Consider the following 16,338-nt stretch of genomic DNA (forward strand, 5'->3'; position numbering starts at 1 on the left):
CCTACTGGCAAAGGAGGAAGGTATGATGATAGACCTATTCAAATATCAGCTTCAGAATACCGCTCATTACAGATGTATTCTGAAGATCCCAGATTTAGACAAAATGTGGAATACATATTCCACCTACTCTTTGAAAGTGAACTAGCAACTTTATGTTACGGAGTTGCACACATATTAAAATCAGGATCACACTTTCAAAATATAACAGCTACACACTTATTAGAAAAAGTGCAACAAAAGGATGAGGTTTTACAATCAAATATTACAAATCTATTAGGAAATATGCGTGGTACTAAAGAGTACTGGTTTCGAAGTCATGGAGATGTACCTTGTATGATCAGAAACCTTGGCCCACCCACTTGGTTTGTTACATTAAGTTGTGCAGAATATGCATGGGAGGATTTACATGATTTCCTACGCATATAAAATAAAAAAAAACAAACATAGATATACTAACACCTGGAGAACTTTGTTCTTTGGATCCTGTTAATGTTTCAAGATATTTTCACCATCGCTTCATTGCTATGCTACATTTTATTTATAATAAAACTGTTCCTCCCCTTGGAGAAGTGCAACACTTCTTTTGGAGAAAAGAATACCAAGCCAGAGGAGCACCACATATCCACATGCTTTTATGGATTAAAGATGCTCCTAAATTTGGTCAAGACTGTGATGCCACTGTTTTACAGTTTATTGAAAAATATGTCACTTGTGAAATTCCATCAGAAGCCACAAATAGTGATCTTCATGCACAAATTTTACAATTTCAAAGACACAAATGTGGAAAATATTGTCGTCGCAAATACAAAAACAAAGGGAAATACTACACCAAATGCCGATTTGGTTTCCCTAGACCAGTTACAAATACAGGTCAAGTGAACAACCTCATGTCTTCAGTTAGACATAGTGTTAAAGGTAAGTCACCTAAAAATACATAATACATAAAAAGAAAAGAAGAAGAAAAATATATCAATGATTATAATGCAATCATTGCCCACTTATGGAATGCAAACATAGATGTGCAGTACATTGCAGACAATTCTACTGCAGTTGCACGATATGTCACAGCATACTTAACTAAAGCAGAAAAGACAGAGCTCCAAGACTTCTGGAATGACCTGTCATCAGATAAAACAGTATCTCAGATATTATACAGCTTGGGCATAAAAATGCTCACCCATAGAGAATGTGGATCATATGAAGCAGCTGAGCGTTTAACTGGTAATACATTGGGCCTCATTCCGAGGCTGGAGGTAAGGGTTAACGGTCACCGTTAATGGCAACGGTGACCGTTAACACTTACCACCATATTCCGAGTTCCCTTTTGCGGGTTGGCATTTAACACCTGCTTTTAGCAGGCGTTAAAAATCCAACCCGCAAAGGGACCTTGGAGTAAATTACGGCACCGTAATTTACGGTGCCGTAATTTACTCTTTCCCCATTCCCATTGAGCCCTATGGTGGCACAAATAGGGATGGGCCACCGGTATGGTGAATGGGGAATTACCGGTCCCTCCAACCTTGGAATAGACCGGTAATTACTCCATTCACCATGCCGGATTTCCATGGAGTAAATAGCTCCATGGTTGCTTACCATGGTGCTATTTACTCCATGGATAGCGCCAGCCTCGGAATGAGGCCCATTGTCTGTTAAATCTGCAAATTTAGTATGGCTAAGTCTTGGTCCAGCTAAATATAGAAAAAGAGTTCTAAAATCATATGAAGATAAAGAAACAATAGCCAAATATGATCCCAACAGCCAAGACATTTTAAAAAAACAATTTATTGGACACATACTACCCAAACAGAAGTAATAATTTGGAAAACATGTGTCTATACCACATAGCCCAAAACTACACATACAAAAATAATATATAACCTGATGAAAAAAAGGTAAATATAGAGTGACAAACTGTGAAGGCAGCTTAGTTAAACTCACTAAACCAAATTTAATTAATCATATCAAATTTTCATTAAAGACTCCTCAACATGAAGAAGTATATTACATGTCCCTGCTACAACTCTTCAAACCATGGAGAAAAGAAGAACAATTACTAGATAACTATGACTCATATGAGGATGCTTTCAAAGCAAATGAAAGCACTATAACTAATGTAAACTTTACATAGCACAAAACAATGTTGCACAATGAACATCAACACAAAGAAGAACTCCAAGCCCAACTAGATAAGGACACTCCTGACAGTAGTCAACCTTCTGTAACAGGAAGCCTAGAACCACTGGGAGAACCACTAATAATAAATGAGGCAGAATTAGCTATGATAGAAGTAGAAAACACCATGTGTCAGTATGAAGATAAGGAAGACTTAACGATACTACAATCAAAACTAAACAATGAGCAAAGTAGCATTTTTCAAGAAGTAACAAAACAAATTGCACATGGTGTAAAACATGAAAATAAAGAATGTTCCTGCCATAATTATAAACCTATACTACTGTACGTCAGTGGTGAAGCTGGTTCTGGCAAAACATTCCTAATCAAAATCATTAGTAAGTTCCTTCAACAATTGACAAACAACAAACTGTCAGCTGTTGTCACTGCCCCCACAGGGTTAGCTGCCTACAACATAGGTGGTGTTACATTAAACCGATTACTACTATTACCAGTAGAACACCAGAACAAATTAGACTATTACAAACTTTCTGCAGAGGCTGCAATGGAATTACGAGTATTGAAACAAATGAAAATGCTACTAATAGATGAAGTGAGCATGGTCTCCAACCTGATGTTAGCTTTGATTCACCTCAGATTACAAGAAGTACTCAAAACATACTATGAAGAGCTCTTTGCAGGAAAACACATTATTGTTTTTGGAGATCTGCTTCAATTAACACCAGTAAAAGGTGAGCCTATTTTTAAAACATTAGGACACAAGTCTGCTGTAAAACTGTTGGCAGCATTGGAAATGTCAACCTTTGGCAACATTTCCAATACAGAGAATTAACAGAAAACATGCGGCAATCTGCAGATCTCACTTATGCCAACATTTTAAAAAGTATCAGAGTTGGTATACTTCCTAAAGAAGCAGAAGCAATATTGAAAACCCGGCACATTAATGCACTTTATGGCGATAATGCATGTGCTACAGATGTTATGGAACAATTAGCCCACAAAAATGTCAATTGTATGGCCTTAATGCCAACTCTTGCAAGCTGTTTCAAATTCAATGAAATCATCAAGTAAAGAAATGCAACCAATCATGGAAATTAGCGCTACAGAAAAACTAGATGTACATGGTATGACACTACCCATGTGTGACCAAGCCACAACAAGACTAAATAGTTTAGAAAAATCAATCTCAAACACAGCAGGCTTAGAAAAGATATTAAAATTATCCTTAAATTGCAGAGTAATGCTTAAACGTAACCTTGACATGGACCAAGGACTAGTTAAAGGAGCACTGGGTACAGTTGTTGGCTTTCAAACATACCCATGCGACAACAAAATTAAGTTTGGCAATATACTCTTTGACAAACTTTCAGAAGTAAAAAGGATACAACGCTCAACAGCTAGATTCCTTCTCTTCAAAGATATATATGTACGCAGAGAACAATTTTCTCTAACTCTTGCATACTCAGTCACGATTCATAAATCACAAGGTCTTACCCTAGAAAAAGCAATGATAGATATTGGTAACACAGTCTTTAAATAAGGCATGAGCTATGTAGCACTTTCACGCTTACGTGCACTTGGCCGTCTATTTCTAATCAACTTTGATGTAAGTAAAATAAACGCTGATATTCCTTGCATTTTAGAATACAATAGACTTCGCTCACTATACACCCCCCCACCTAAACACATATTCTGTTCCACAAAAAGTAAAACATTATAAAAGAAAAATAAATCAAACAGAAATGCAACAGGATGTCACTGCAAATCCTCCAAAGAGAGTAAAAGAAACTAATACTTCATCAAGTACCACAAGCAAAAAAAGAATCAATTAGGGAAAGTAAACCAAGTACTTCTTTAAAGAAGGAAGACAAACTCCAAAAAAGCAGTTAGATACAGAACTACCTGGACCATTTAAATTCTCAAATATAGTTGGTGTAAATTGCTATGCAAATGTAGCAATGAATATTCTATTTCAATTACCACCAATTGTTGACAACATTTACTTACACAGTACAGACCCATTGTGTTTGCAAATGTTAGTACTTCACAAAAATGCAGCAATCAATCCTGACAACACGTATAAGACAACAATTGGACTACTGTGCTGGAATGGTGAAATTCACTATAAATTCACAGGAAGATCCACAAGTATGTCTAATGTACTTACTACAAGTACTGGAAAACAAAAACATACCTATAAATGAAATCTTTTAGATTTCATACATGTGGAAACATACATGCACTCTCTGCAACAATGTGACACAAGAAGAAATCCCCAATGAACGCTTCATATATATATATATATATATATATCAATACCAAATTGTGAATCCATTCCATTTCAGCGACTTGTACAAAATGCAAACCATGGTAGATTATGCTCTACCTGCAATTCAGATAATCGCTCCACGTTAGTAATACAAACACATAGTAAATACATAATACTAATGCTTCTACATTACAATGCAGATGGTACCAAAAACAACTGCAAGCTGACTGGATTCACACATGGTCACTTGGTAAGAAAACCTTCACAACAATAGGTATAATCTACCACGCAGGAGGCACAACCAATTCAGGGCACTGCACTGCATATATAAAAAAGAAATGTGGATGGTTTGAATGTAATGATAGTACCATTACTCTAAAGCAGAGATTACCAGGAAATCTTACAAACGCTTATTTGATGTTCTTAAAACCAAAATTTGATAACTAAACTGTATTTAAAAACTAAGTAAACTTGTGTTAAAAAATATAAACTGTTAGAATACTCCAAAAGCTATCTAACTGCTCAAAGATTCTACAACAACTAATCAGATAAATGAATACCACTAAAAGACCAAAACATACACAGTTAGAATATGCCAATTGGTATCTAACTGTCCCAATTTTTAACAATATCCAAATAGATAAATCAAGACCACTAAAATATATATAAAAAAATAGACAGTTAGAATACGCCAATTGGTATCTAACTGCTCCAAACATTTATAATATCAAAACAAATAAATAATATGTTACTGCTCCAAAAAATACAACAAGCCAAAGTATAAAGCATTAGCCAGAAACAAGTGAACACTGAAAACAAACAAACAAATAAACTGTAGCATAACAGAAAAAGGTTTTTTTTTTAATCCAACATCGATTTTTTTTTCTCCCACAGGCCCAATGATTTTAGCAACAAATACAGAAACTGAGCAAATTGCTCAAATTGTATTCTACTAAATATGAGGGTCCAAAAAAAAAAAGTATATTGATTACACAATGTAATACGTCATTACAAAATACTAATTCTAACATGCTATTTTCTTTTATCACAGAAATGAACAAGAAAAACATGGACTCCTGTTACTAGACCAAACAGTAAGTATACAATAATAAGGAGAACCATAGCAGCATATCACATCCATAGTATCTAATACCTTTGTTCCTTATACATTTGTTTTTTACCCAAAGTTATAAGCAAATATGAATGTGATATGCTGCGGTGGTTGTTGCCAGGGCATAGAGTCTTGGGTGCATGGCCAAATGGCCATGCACCCAAGACTCTATGCCCTGGCAACAACCACCGCAGCATATCACATCCATAGAGTCAAACATTTCAACTATGGTCTATGGAAACTTTTAATGTCTGCGGACATTATGAGTGTTCTTAGAACACTTTCAACTTGCCAGCAAACAATACAGACAGCGTTTTCAGGACACCCCCTACGAACATTTCAGAACAACGCGATAGTTCTTAGAACACTTTCAACTTGACAACGAACAATACGGACAGTGTCCTCAGGACACCCCCATTTTGTTTATTTGCGAACATTTCAGGACACTGCAAGTGTTCTTAGAACACATTCAACTTGCCAGCGAACAATACGGGCTACGCCTTCAGGACACCCCCTACGAACATTCCAGGACAACGGGAGTGTTCTTAGAAACGTCTTCAGAACACCCCCATTTTGTTTATTTGCGAACATTTCAGGACACCGCGAGTGTTCTTAGAACACATTCAACTTGACAGAGAACAATACGGACAGCGTCTTCAGGACACCCCCTACGAACATTCCCCGGACACCGCAAGTGTTCTTTGAACCGTCTTCAGAACACCACCATCTTGTTTATTTGCGAACATTTCAGGACACAGCGAGTGTTCTTAGAACACATTCAACTTTTGACAGAGAACAATACGGACAGCGTCCTCAGGACACCCCCATTTTGTTTATTTGCGAACATTTCAGGACATCGTGAGTGTTCTTAGAACACATTCAACTTGTCAGCCACAACCCCCATTCATATTTGCGAACATTTCAGGACACAGCGAGTGTTTGACAACATCTTCAGAACACCCCCATTTGTGTATTTGCGAACAATTCAGGACACCGCGAGTGTTCTTAGAACATATTCAACTTGACAACAAACAATACGGACTGCGTCCTCAGGACACCCCCATTTTGTTTATTTACGAACATTTCAGGACACTGCGAGTGTTCTTAGAACAGTTTCAGTTTGCTTGCGAACAAAACAGACACATATTGAGTCCTCAGAACACCCCCCATTCAGTTTATTTAGAACATTTCAGAAAACCCGTGATGTCCGCAGACAAATCGAACACAAAAAGAACGTCTAACACATAAAAAACACAACTTTCATCCTATCTCATATACTCCCACCCTCCCCAAACACTCCTACACACCAACACACTCTACTAAATACAAATTTTGAACGAATCCAAGATGGCGGGCGCTACCGAAAATCTGACGCGCTTCACGCTCCACGCCGTCCAATCAGCGAACACGTTGCATGTCCGCGAACATCACGCAAGCTGATTGGCCATTCAGGACACTGTCCGCGGAGCGAACAGGGAAGTGTGTCCGCGGACCGAACACAGATAGCACTCATTTTTTTTACCTACTTTTTGGTCATTTTAAAAAAAACTACTGGACGGATTTTCACCAAATTTGCAAAAGCACGCTTTCGGGACCAAGCCGCTGCTCCTGGTCCAAATTTGGTGAAAATCCGTCCAGCGGTTTGACGGGAGCAACATTTTTTTCCCATTCAGTATATGTTTTGGGACCCCCCCTATAACTTTGCCCCCCCTGGACGAATCCTCACCAAACTTTGCAGAAAAATTCAGAGTAGCCAAATACTTTTTACATTACTACAGTGGCCATGTAATATATATATATAAATATATAATGGCATTTGTAAGAGAATTTGGAATTTGTAAGGGTCCGGTCCAATAATGCACCTGGTGCACAAATATGTGTGAAAGCAAAATCTCCTGCTGTCATTTATTGTTTGAAACAGTTAACCATCGTATTAAGCATGATGTGAATTACAAGTAAAGTCGAACAAAAAATAAATATACATTAACAAATTACAAAAATCAACTTGTGATTTTAGGCTGAGAAAATAGCTTTTCCTTGTTACTAAGAGGTTGATGTAAGAACAGTGAAGTTGAAAAACAATAGCAACATAACATAGATAGTTGTAAGAAGCCATCTTGGGCAATAGTGTGATACCTCACTTAAATGTGTAAATAGCCCTCCATCTCCCTGGTCATTTGTGCTTTGATGGCAGCGAGACATAAATCAATGTCCATGGCAAGCAAACAGACCCTTTAGTGCAGCCCTTCAGAATGCAAATCATTCTGAAGTTGCTGCTGGGTGTTCCAGAGCAAAATATCCAGTTCCCACAGTGCTACCACAGGAAACGTCTCTTTTTTAGGGTGACCATGTGGCTTCGATGGGCCTGGCCCTTTGTCCTGCCTGTTTTATATTGCCAATGGTAAAAGTTCTGTGTTGGGGTAGAGTTAAAGGCCTCATTGGCAAAGTGAGTGTTATACTTCATCCAGATTAATTGCAGGGACATCATTTTGGGGGTTGCCAGGGGTAGCAGCTGCTACCACTTGCTCCCCATCTGTTACACCTAGACCTGCCTTTGTGATCCCCGGGCCACTGGACAAAGAGGTAGTGCCAAGAGCAGATATCTGTGTTGCACATCTTTTTTTCACCTGGAATCTCAATCTCGTTAGCTAGAGAAATAACAGGGATGCAGGTAAAAAACATGAAGCCACCATCACTAGCAGGTTGACAGTCCCTTAGTGAAGAATGCCTGAATGGTTGGATTCAGAGGCGGGGCTGTCGGTGCAGCACATACCCAGTACTGTAGCAACAGAAAGGGTATAGGGGCTAGTCTAGCCAGCTGGGAATGGGTAAGAGCTTCTCCCACCCATCCTGAACACTGTGTGACCTGACCCAGAACTGCCAGACCTGCATCACAGGCACACTGTAGACACATGGTGAGTTAATTTCCATGAAGTTGCCCTCTGCCTTTGAAGTAAACCATCTGTTGCTTCCTCAAGAAAAAGAAAATATATCTTTGGAAGCATAGGTCAGGGGCACTTGCTTTGGGAACAAGAGGATAAAGTGCAACATGGGTTCAGTTCCTGTTCCAGTGCTTAGAAGCTGGAGCAGGCTGGCATCAAGCAAAATATGAAGGGCTAAAGAACATAATACAATTGGCCTTTTCTAAGGGTGATGTCATGGAGCTGCAGCTGCAGTTTACATTTAAAAAGAAAAGGAAAACTGCAATTACTGTGACAGGCAACACATCCTTACCCGCTATCTCCCATCTAACAAAATAAACTGTGGATTACTTACCAAATAAGCAAAACAGAAGCGTGATGTCTGAAATGTTTCAAATCATTCATGCACACTGGCACAGCTCTGGGAAACCCTCCAGACCATGTTGTTCTGGTTGGACTTGTGTTGGTCAGTTTCCATTTCCAGTCTGTGGCCAGACACTCGGCAGGCACTGGATGTCTGTGCTGTGTGGTATAGGCCTCTTCGAGATGCGCTATCTGCTTACAATTTAGCCCGAGTGATATACAATAGTCCAAGTTGTTGTGTTGGATGTCTGCTTACATTAACAGTAATTTGGTAACATGGGCCTATACACACTGATATTAACAGTACATACGGTGATCCATTCTTGTATTAAATGTATATCATAGTACCGTGATATTGTAACCATATTTTTCTTAGTGTACTGAGGAACAATGCTATGTGATGCCACTTTCTGTTTTGCCAAGTGGTGAACGGCCATGTACCATCACAATCCTTGATTGTCATTTGATGTCACTTTCGCTACACCTGGTATTTTGGTGAAATGACATCCCTGATCTGCTGTAGTTAAGATACTTACGTATGTTCTGCAGTATTGATAAAGTGCAATGTTTAACTTGGTCTCTTGGTGCTCATACGTGTCTCAGGGATGAGAGAACGAGGTGTGGGGTATAGAACAGTGAGGTTTGGGGTTGGGGTACCTGGGCCACATCCTTGCCACCTGAGAGTACAATGTGAGGATGTTTTTGGCTCAGGTTTGGTCGGTTTTGAGGCTTTAGACAACGCCTGTGTATGCAAATACCGAGATTGACAAAGTAATGTTTTTTTGAAGAAAGGAGGCAAAATAAAATTAAAAAAATGGTGCCTATGATGCAAAGCCTAAAATCATTGTTTTTGTGGGTCTGTGTGGCAGTGACCCAATCTAGGAAACACAGATTTATAAAATAATGTGGCCTAGGTGTAACATCACAGCAACAGCACGTCACTGTCTCAAACAGGCCTGCACTCATGTTACACAACACATTGGTGACATGAACAATAACAGCATGACAAGGAAAACTAGGCAACATGTCACCCTCATCGATGACTTTCCGTGTAAACTAGACTCTGGCTTTTACCACCTAAAATAGGAGTTACATTTGTTTATGTAACAACACACTCACAGCTAAAGTTGGAGACAGAACAAGAGCAAACGGGCATTAATAAACTGCATCCATGGCTTCCAATGTGTGAATCTACATAATGACTCTCTCAAGTCTGCAAAGAGCCAGTGTTAGTAGAGGAAAGCCTGGAAGGGATCAGCACTGCACTGACTTTTCCTCCCATTTCGATTGGGTCAAGGAAGCATCAATGGGCTCCTCCTGTCTAAGAGGAGGAAGAAAGCGAAGTCATCACACTGCATTCCACCATCACAAAGGTGTACACTGTGTTTGGTTATATCCTGCTGATGCATCACACCTGTACACATTATTTGGCTGCCTTCGGTCCTTCCTGTTTCAATGTAGGATGCATATGCAAAACAACACACATTATGACCTTGATGACATGAAGGGGTTAAAATATATTGTTTATATTGATTTATTTGAACTTTTGCAAATGGGTCATGAACCTATTTCTTTATTCAACATACTCAATCTACCGATCAGACTAGAAAATTAATTCTGAGAAGGTTTATCCTCACCCATGTCATAATGAAAAGTAACTTCAAAGAATCCTTCTGGTGAACTTGGTTTAATTCTGTCGCACATCCGAAGAGTGTAGTCTTCCATTGGAGTGGAGGCCATGATCGGTTGGATATGGCAGAAAAGTGTGGTACTTCATTTGGTGGAATTAGTGTTGGCTAAATGGACGCAATTAACTGACTAGAAAGAAATGGCATCAGTTCTAGCCAAAAGTGTTGGTGACACTATTGTCACTTCAAATACATTTCTTGATTCCTTTGTTAAATGGAATCCAGTACACTGACTGGCCTCCCATGTTTTTACTTTGAAACATGTTATTACAAAAAGATTGTACAGGCCTTATGTTCTGCAGGGGGAGTGGTGGGTTGCCAGATTCTGCAGATACGGTGGGTGTCTGTGCTGATATGCCTTTTACAGAATGCACAGAGCCTTAAATGTTTATCAGTTCTCAAAATGATGACAAATAACTGCCGGGCACCTTGATTTAAGGTCTTTTTAGTTTTATAATGTTGTATTTGGGAGGGCTAGGTGTACAATTGCAGAGTAGTCCAGTATAAACAGGTTCAGTGTTTTGCCTAATGTAATGCAGTAGTCTGTGTTGAGAAATGGAGGAAAAATCATGAGCCTCTTTCTAAATCTGCCTGCTTCTACCTTTTGCCCTCTGCAACCCATCCAGAACAGGACTGCAAGGCTTTTCTCTGGCCTCAAGCCCAGGGATCATATCTCTCCGGGACTGAAATCTCTGCACTGGCTCCCACTGGCTGTGAGGATTAAGTTCAAAACCCTGTGCATTGTCCACAAGGCCTTCTGGGGCAAGGGGTCTCAATAACTCCAACTCTCTCTTCCTAAATGTCTTCCTTCTCAAGCTCTTCACTCAACTGCCTCCAGCTCCCTCAGGGTCAGTCTCTTCTCCAAGCAACACGTTTCTTCAGCTGGAGCCTCCCTCTGTAACAGCCTCTCTGCCTCCCTGAAACTTGAGAAGAACCATCTCCAGTTCTGGAAGCACCTAAAGACCTTCCTCTCTCTTTGTGTCTGCTTTTTGTCCTCCTCTCCCCTGCTGAACTCCTGACTGAAACTGCACTGGTTACCTGGCTACCCTCTGATCTCGGGCCCAGGTCCCCTCCCCCACCAGCTGCACACCTGCACTGCCTCCCAGGCAACCCCAGCACTTGGGGGCTGTTTCTGTATCCCTACAGTCCCCACCTGCTTTTGACACTGGATCTCTGCACTTACCCCTGCACTTGCCATTAGCTGGTCGCACTTTTACCTACTGTTTTTATTTATTCTATTTATTTTTTACTGTTGATACTATGTATTGCATTGCCCCCTCCCCCTACCCAAACTTTCCCTGTCTCCCCTCCCCTGCACTTGAGCGATCTCATTGTCACCTGGCCTAGTAAGATAGTTGTCTCTGTCTTCCCTCTGTCCCCCTCCCTTGCCTCATCGCACTTTGAAACACTTGTGTGTAGGCGCCTTATAAATGCCATGCTGAAGTCTAGTGCAGTCACCCATTCTCTTTAACGTGTCTACTGGCTACTGGCTTCCAGGTCCTGTTTTGTGACACATTGAGACAAAAAAAGGGGAGGATAACGACCAAGATAACTTAGTGAGCCCAGCCTCACAATACCACCGAGGAATGACAAGGAAAAAGTATACGCACCGCTTCAATAAAGTTCAAGTTTACCAACAGACCACAGGCTCAATGAAATAATAAGAAACGTAACTTCTAAAAATCCCCTGACAACAAAAGGATTAAAACAACAGCCTGTGAATAAACAACAATTGAACTCACAAAATGGAACTAGTAAGTCTCGTATTTACAGGAAGATCACCTCCAGGCCAACGCAATGTGCCAACACGCTGGCAGACTTTTTTCTAAATAAAAACAACCCAGACATGAAGTTTACTGTAGAGCTCTCTGATTCTGAAATATTGGTGGGTGCCACAGATTCACCACCATGTTCATTGGATCGCTCCAGTTGATAAAATTACCTCTAATTGTCGACCGCAACCAATTACCCAATGGCACTTCGGTAATCCAATGGACGCCAAATGCATCTTTAAACAAAAATCATCTTTGGAACTTAATGCATCGCCAACATTTGGAGAAGGCATGGAGACCACAGCAAAAACAAAAGAACTGACCAAAAGTGGACAGGAAAAGGTTGAAACCCATAAGAGTGGGAACTTGGGTTCCAGGATTGTAATCCTCAGTCAGAAACTAAGAACACCCAACATTCTAGACCTCCTAAGCCCACACAAATGTGACTTGACTAAAAAAGGAGTATTAACGACTCCCTGTCATACCGAGTGAGTAACTCAACACAATCGTGCACCACCTACTACAATCAATCCATGGTAAGACGAGGGGACTAAAAAAAAAAAAAATAATCTGTGTCCTCCTATAGCTCACAAACCCATTGATGTAGTTGGCCTATTTGCTGAGAACGAAACCATCAAGGTAAGTGCGATCTCGTCTCCAGACTTGTGTAATGCAACTCCATTGCAAATCAGAAGACCTAGAGATAAAGTGCAAGCCAAGGGGAATGATACACCAAATAAAAAAAAACAGACATGCTGGCCATAATGTCTACAGTGACGATTGCACTGGTTCGCTTCTCGAAACTTTATGAGCCATTAATTGAAACATTAAAAGATTATACTACAATGTTAGCCATGATGCACACAAAGTTGATACATCTAGAAGGATACATTGCAGCACTTGAGTCCCAGAAAAAAGACCCTGCACATCCAGGAGAAAAAACAACACCCCTAAACATAATTGATGAAAGTTTAATGTCATCAGCCGTAAACCTGGATGAGGCAACTATGGTCTCAAAAAGTACTCAAACAGCTCCAGCTTTTCCCTCATTAGAAGCTACAGCGTCGGACCCCAATTTAGGATATCTAGAAGTGACTTTCACCAATGACAAAATTTCACGTAATACAGCAATATTGCGACCATATTCAGAATCATCTAAAGATCGGATAAAACCAACAGCACTGGTGATGACTAAATAAAAAATGGCAACGAAGAAACCAGTGCCAGAATGCCAAAATAATAACTAAATGGATGCATAATTCTAGAAGTCAATGATAAAACACGGAACATACAAAACCCTCAATACCGTATGGTTACAAAAGAAAGAATCACGGCAAGTGATAAAACATCTCAAGATTATGCCATCTTTTCACAAAAAAGGAATAAAACTAATGACGACCTAAATGTGGTTCAAACGGTCGGACTAGTAATCTCCAGAGAGGGAGGTAAAGGCGAAAGCAAGGCACCTCAACCTGCCCCAAGAAAGGTCTTCTACGAAACAAAAGAACTAATACACAAAAGTGTTCCCACGACGTGTGCCAAAGATCGTCCAAACACCCAAACTCCAACAGTCAACATTACTCAAGCCTGCATCGATTTGATGGATTTAAGTCAATATTCCATTGAAGAATCCGAATCAGAGCTTGGCAGCATCCCAATGCAGAATCATTTTTCAATTAACAACGATCTACAAACGAAACCAATTACAGGCGTAAAAGCTCTTCCATCTTGTGGAAACAAGGGTTCCGCTATCTTTTTGATAATGGCTGATAAATGCAAAAAGCTAATTAATGCCATGGACAAAAAGGAGCCGAGGACTAATGCCCCTTCACAAAAGAAGGTAAAGAGAAATCTCCAAGACACTGGGTTCAACAACAAAGAGGGTCTCATCCCTCAAGGTCTCGGTTTCCTCTGCGGGCGTCATCAAAGGAATTCAACAGAGAAGCAAGATCGCAGTATCATAGAAAGAAAAGAAGGCAATCAAGTAGGAACAAAAGATCTAGAACCCACTCACGCCCAGCGGCAATAAGCAAAAGAAGACCTTACCAGGGACAACAAGATTGTTGCTCATTATGAAAGGGTACAACTAAAAGGACTTTGAAATTAGAACAAATCCCAGATAGGTCCTGCAACATGATTTTCGAACAGGAAATCAGTACTGACTTGGCTCTATTGCATCCCAAATCTCTGACAAATTCACTCTAATGATCTAAAAGCAGTGGAATTTGAGAACGAGAAACGATTTGACATTGTTTATCTCCACATAACCTAGCAAGTGGTGTAGAACATGTTGCTGGCAGTGACAGAAAGCCTCCTGATGTTGGAGTTTGACATACGAGGTCGAAGGCAATGAAATGTACGCACAGAAACACACCGAACACGAGCGGTTGACAAAAATTCCAACTATGCATTATCGTTCTTAAACACCAACGAGATTAAGAGAAATACGTGCCATAGGAAAAGAAAAAAGGAACGAAACCTACAAAGATCCCTTGGGAATTGGTCAAGTTACACATTAACATGGACCTCTGCCAAAATTAAAAGTTACTTTCACACCCGACCACGCAATGAATGGGACAGAGACTCCAACTTCTGAGCGAGACACTGGTTCAAATAAGGAAGATCAGAAAATGTGGGACTGGATCCCGAAAGCACTGGCAATTCCAAAGCGAAGATAGCCATTGCAGCAACTGGATGCCCATGCAGGAGTGGACCTCATCACACGAACCCAATCTACTAGCAGAAAGAGATTAAAAATGGGCTTGTGGAACACATTTGGTTTTAGCCATTTGACCGCCCCCACTGATGTCAACCTGAGGGAATTTGACATAATTTGCCTTCAGGAAACTTGGCTCCTGGACAAACCAAATCTGGACGGTTATGAAATTGCTTTTTCCAGAGCATTAAAGGGCCTTAAGGGGCATCCAACGACAAGGCTATTAACAGCAATACAATCAGGTTCAGGCATCCAACTCAAGAAAGTATTAACAGAAACCCCATTCCTTCAAGCACAACTCATAAGCTGGAAACATCCGACTACACGGGACGGGGAAGGCCTAACAGAAATTAATGCAATAATCAATTTGTACTGGAATCCCCAAATAATGAACCATGTAGAATTCATACTGATGGTCGAGACACAAATTGATGAGATTTACATCACTCACAAAATAAAGTATGTGATTGTCTGTGGCGTGATTGTCTGTGGCGACCTAAATACAACTTGTCGAAGGGATTGGAATTTACCAGGAAAATTATATAGAAACTCGGCCCTTCTAGAGAGAGGTAAGCAATGGATCTCATTAATGGACTCTCGAGATCTCTATAACCTTCAATCAGTCCTAAATCAAGAGACCACTGATATACCAACACGGGAGAGAGATAACCAAAGTGCAACACTGGCATACATCTCCGTTTCTGGGGAATTCCTCCCAGTCGTTATAAATAGCGACCACAACCTTCTTGCAATGTCATGGCTCCAACTCGATGAAACCAGAGAGGAAATGTCAGCGCAAGTAGAAGCTTGTAGTGGAGGCACTCGACTAAGACTTTCTGGCAATATAATTAAGAATCTTACATCGGAATATACAACCTGTCAGTCGTCAATTAAGGATCAAACAATGAAGAAAGCAGTCGACTATGCCTAGTCACTTACCGCTGTAAAAAAACCAACAACCCACCATTCTTATAATGTCAGTCGACATATATTCGACACACTTTTAGTTGAAAAAAGGAGAGAGATGAGGAGGATAGGATAATATGATTGGCAAAAAAGCTTAACACTAAGGGCCTCAATGAGAAAGCAGCATGTGCAAGAAGAGAGTTTAAACATTGGCTGAGATGCTACCGCCACAAAATTTCAAGCTGACACGGAGCAAATGCTTCGAGTGGTGTGTGCCCTGAAACCCAGAGAATTTTGGTCACTTCTAAAAACAACTGACAAAACAACACATGACTCACTACAAAATAACATGGGTGAGAAAAATTCGATTGAACACTTCTCATCTCTAAGCCTTAAAGACACCACTGTAACATCCTAGGGAATTCCTTAAAATAAAGAATCATTATTGAACAAAATCAC

This window comes from Ambystoma mexicanum, chromosome 5q (genome assembly GCF_040938575.1).
Source record: "Ambystoma mexicanum isolate Mex_15411 chromosome 5q, UKY_AmexF1_1, whole genome shotgun sequence".
NCBI classification, from domain to species: Eukaryota; Metazoa; Chordata; class Amphibia; order Caudata; family Ambystomatidae; genus Ambystoma; species Ambystoma mexicanum.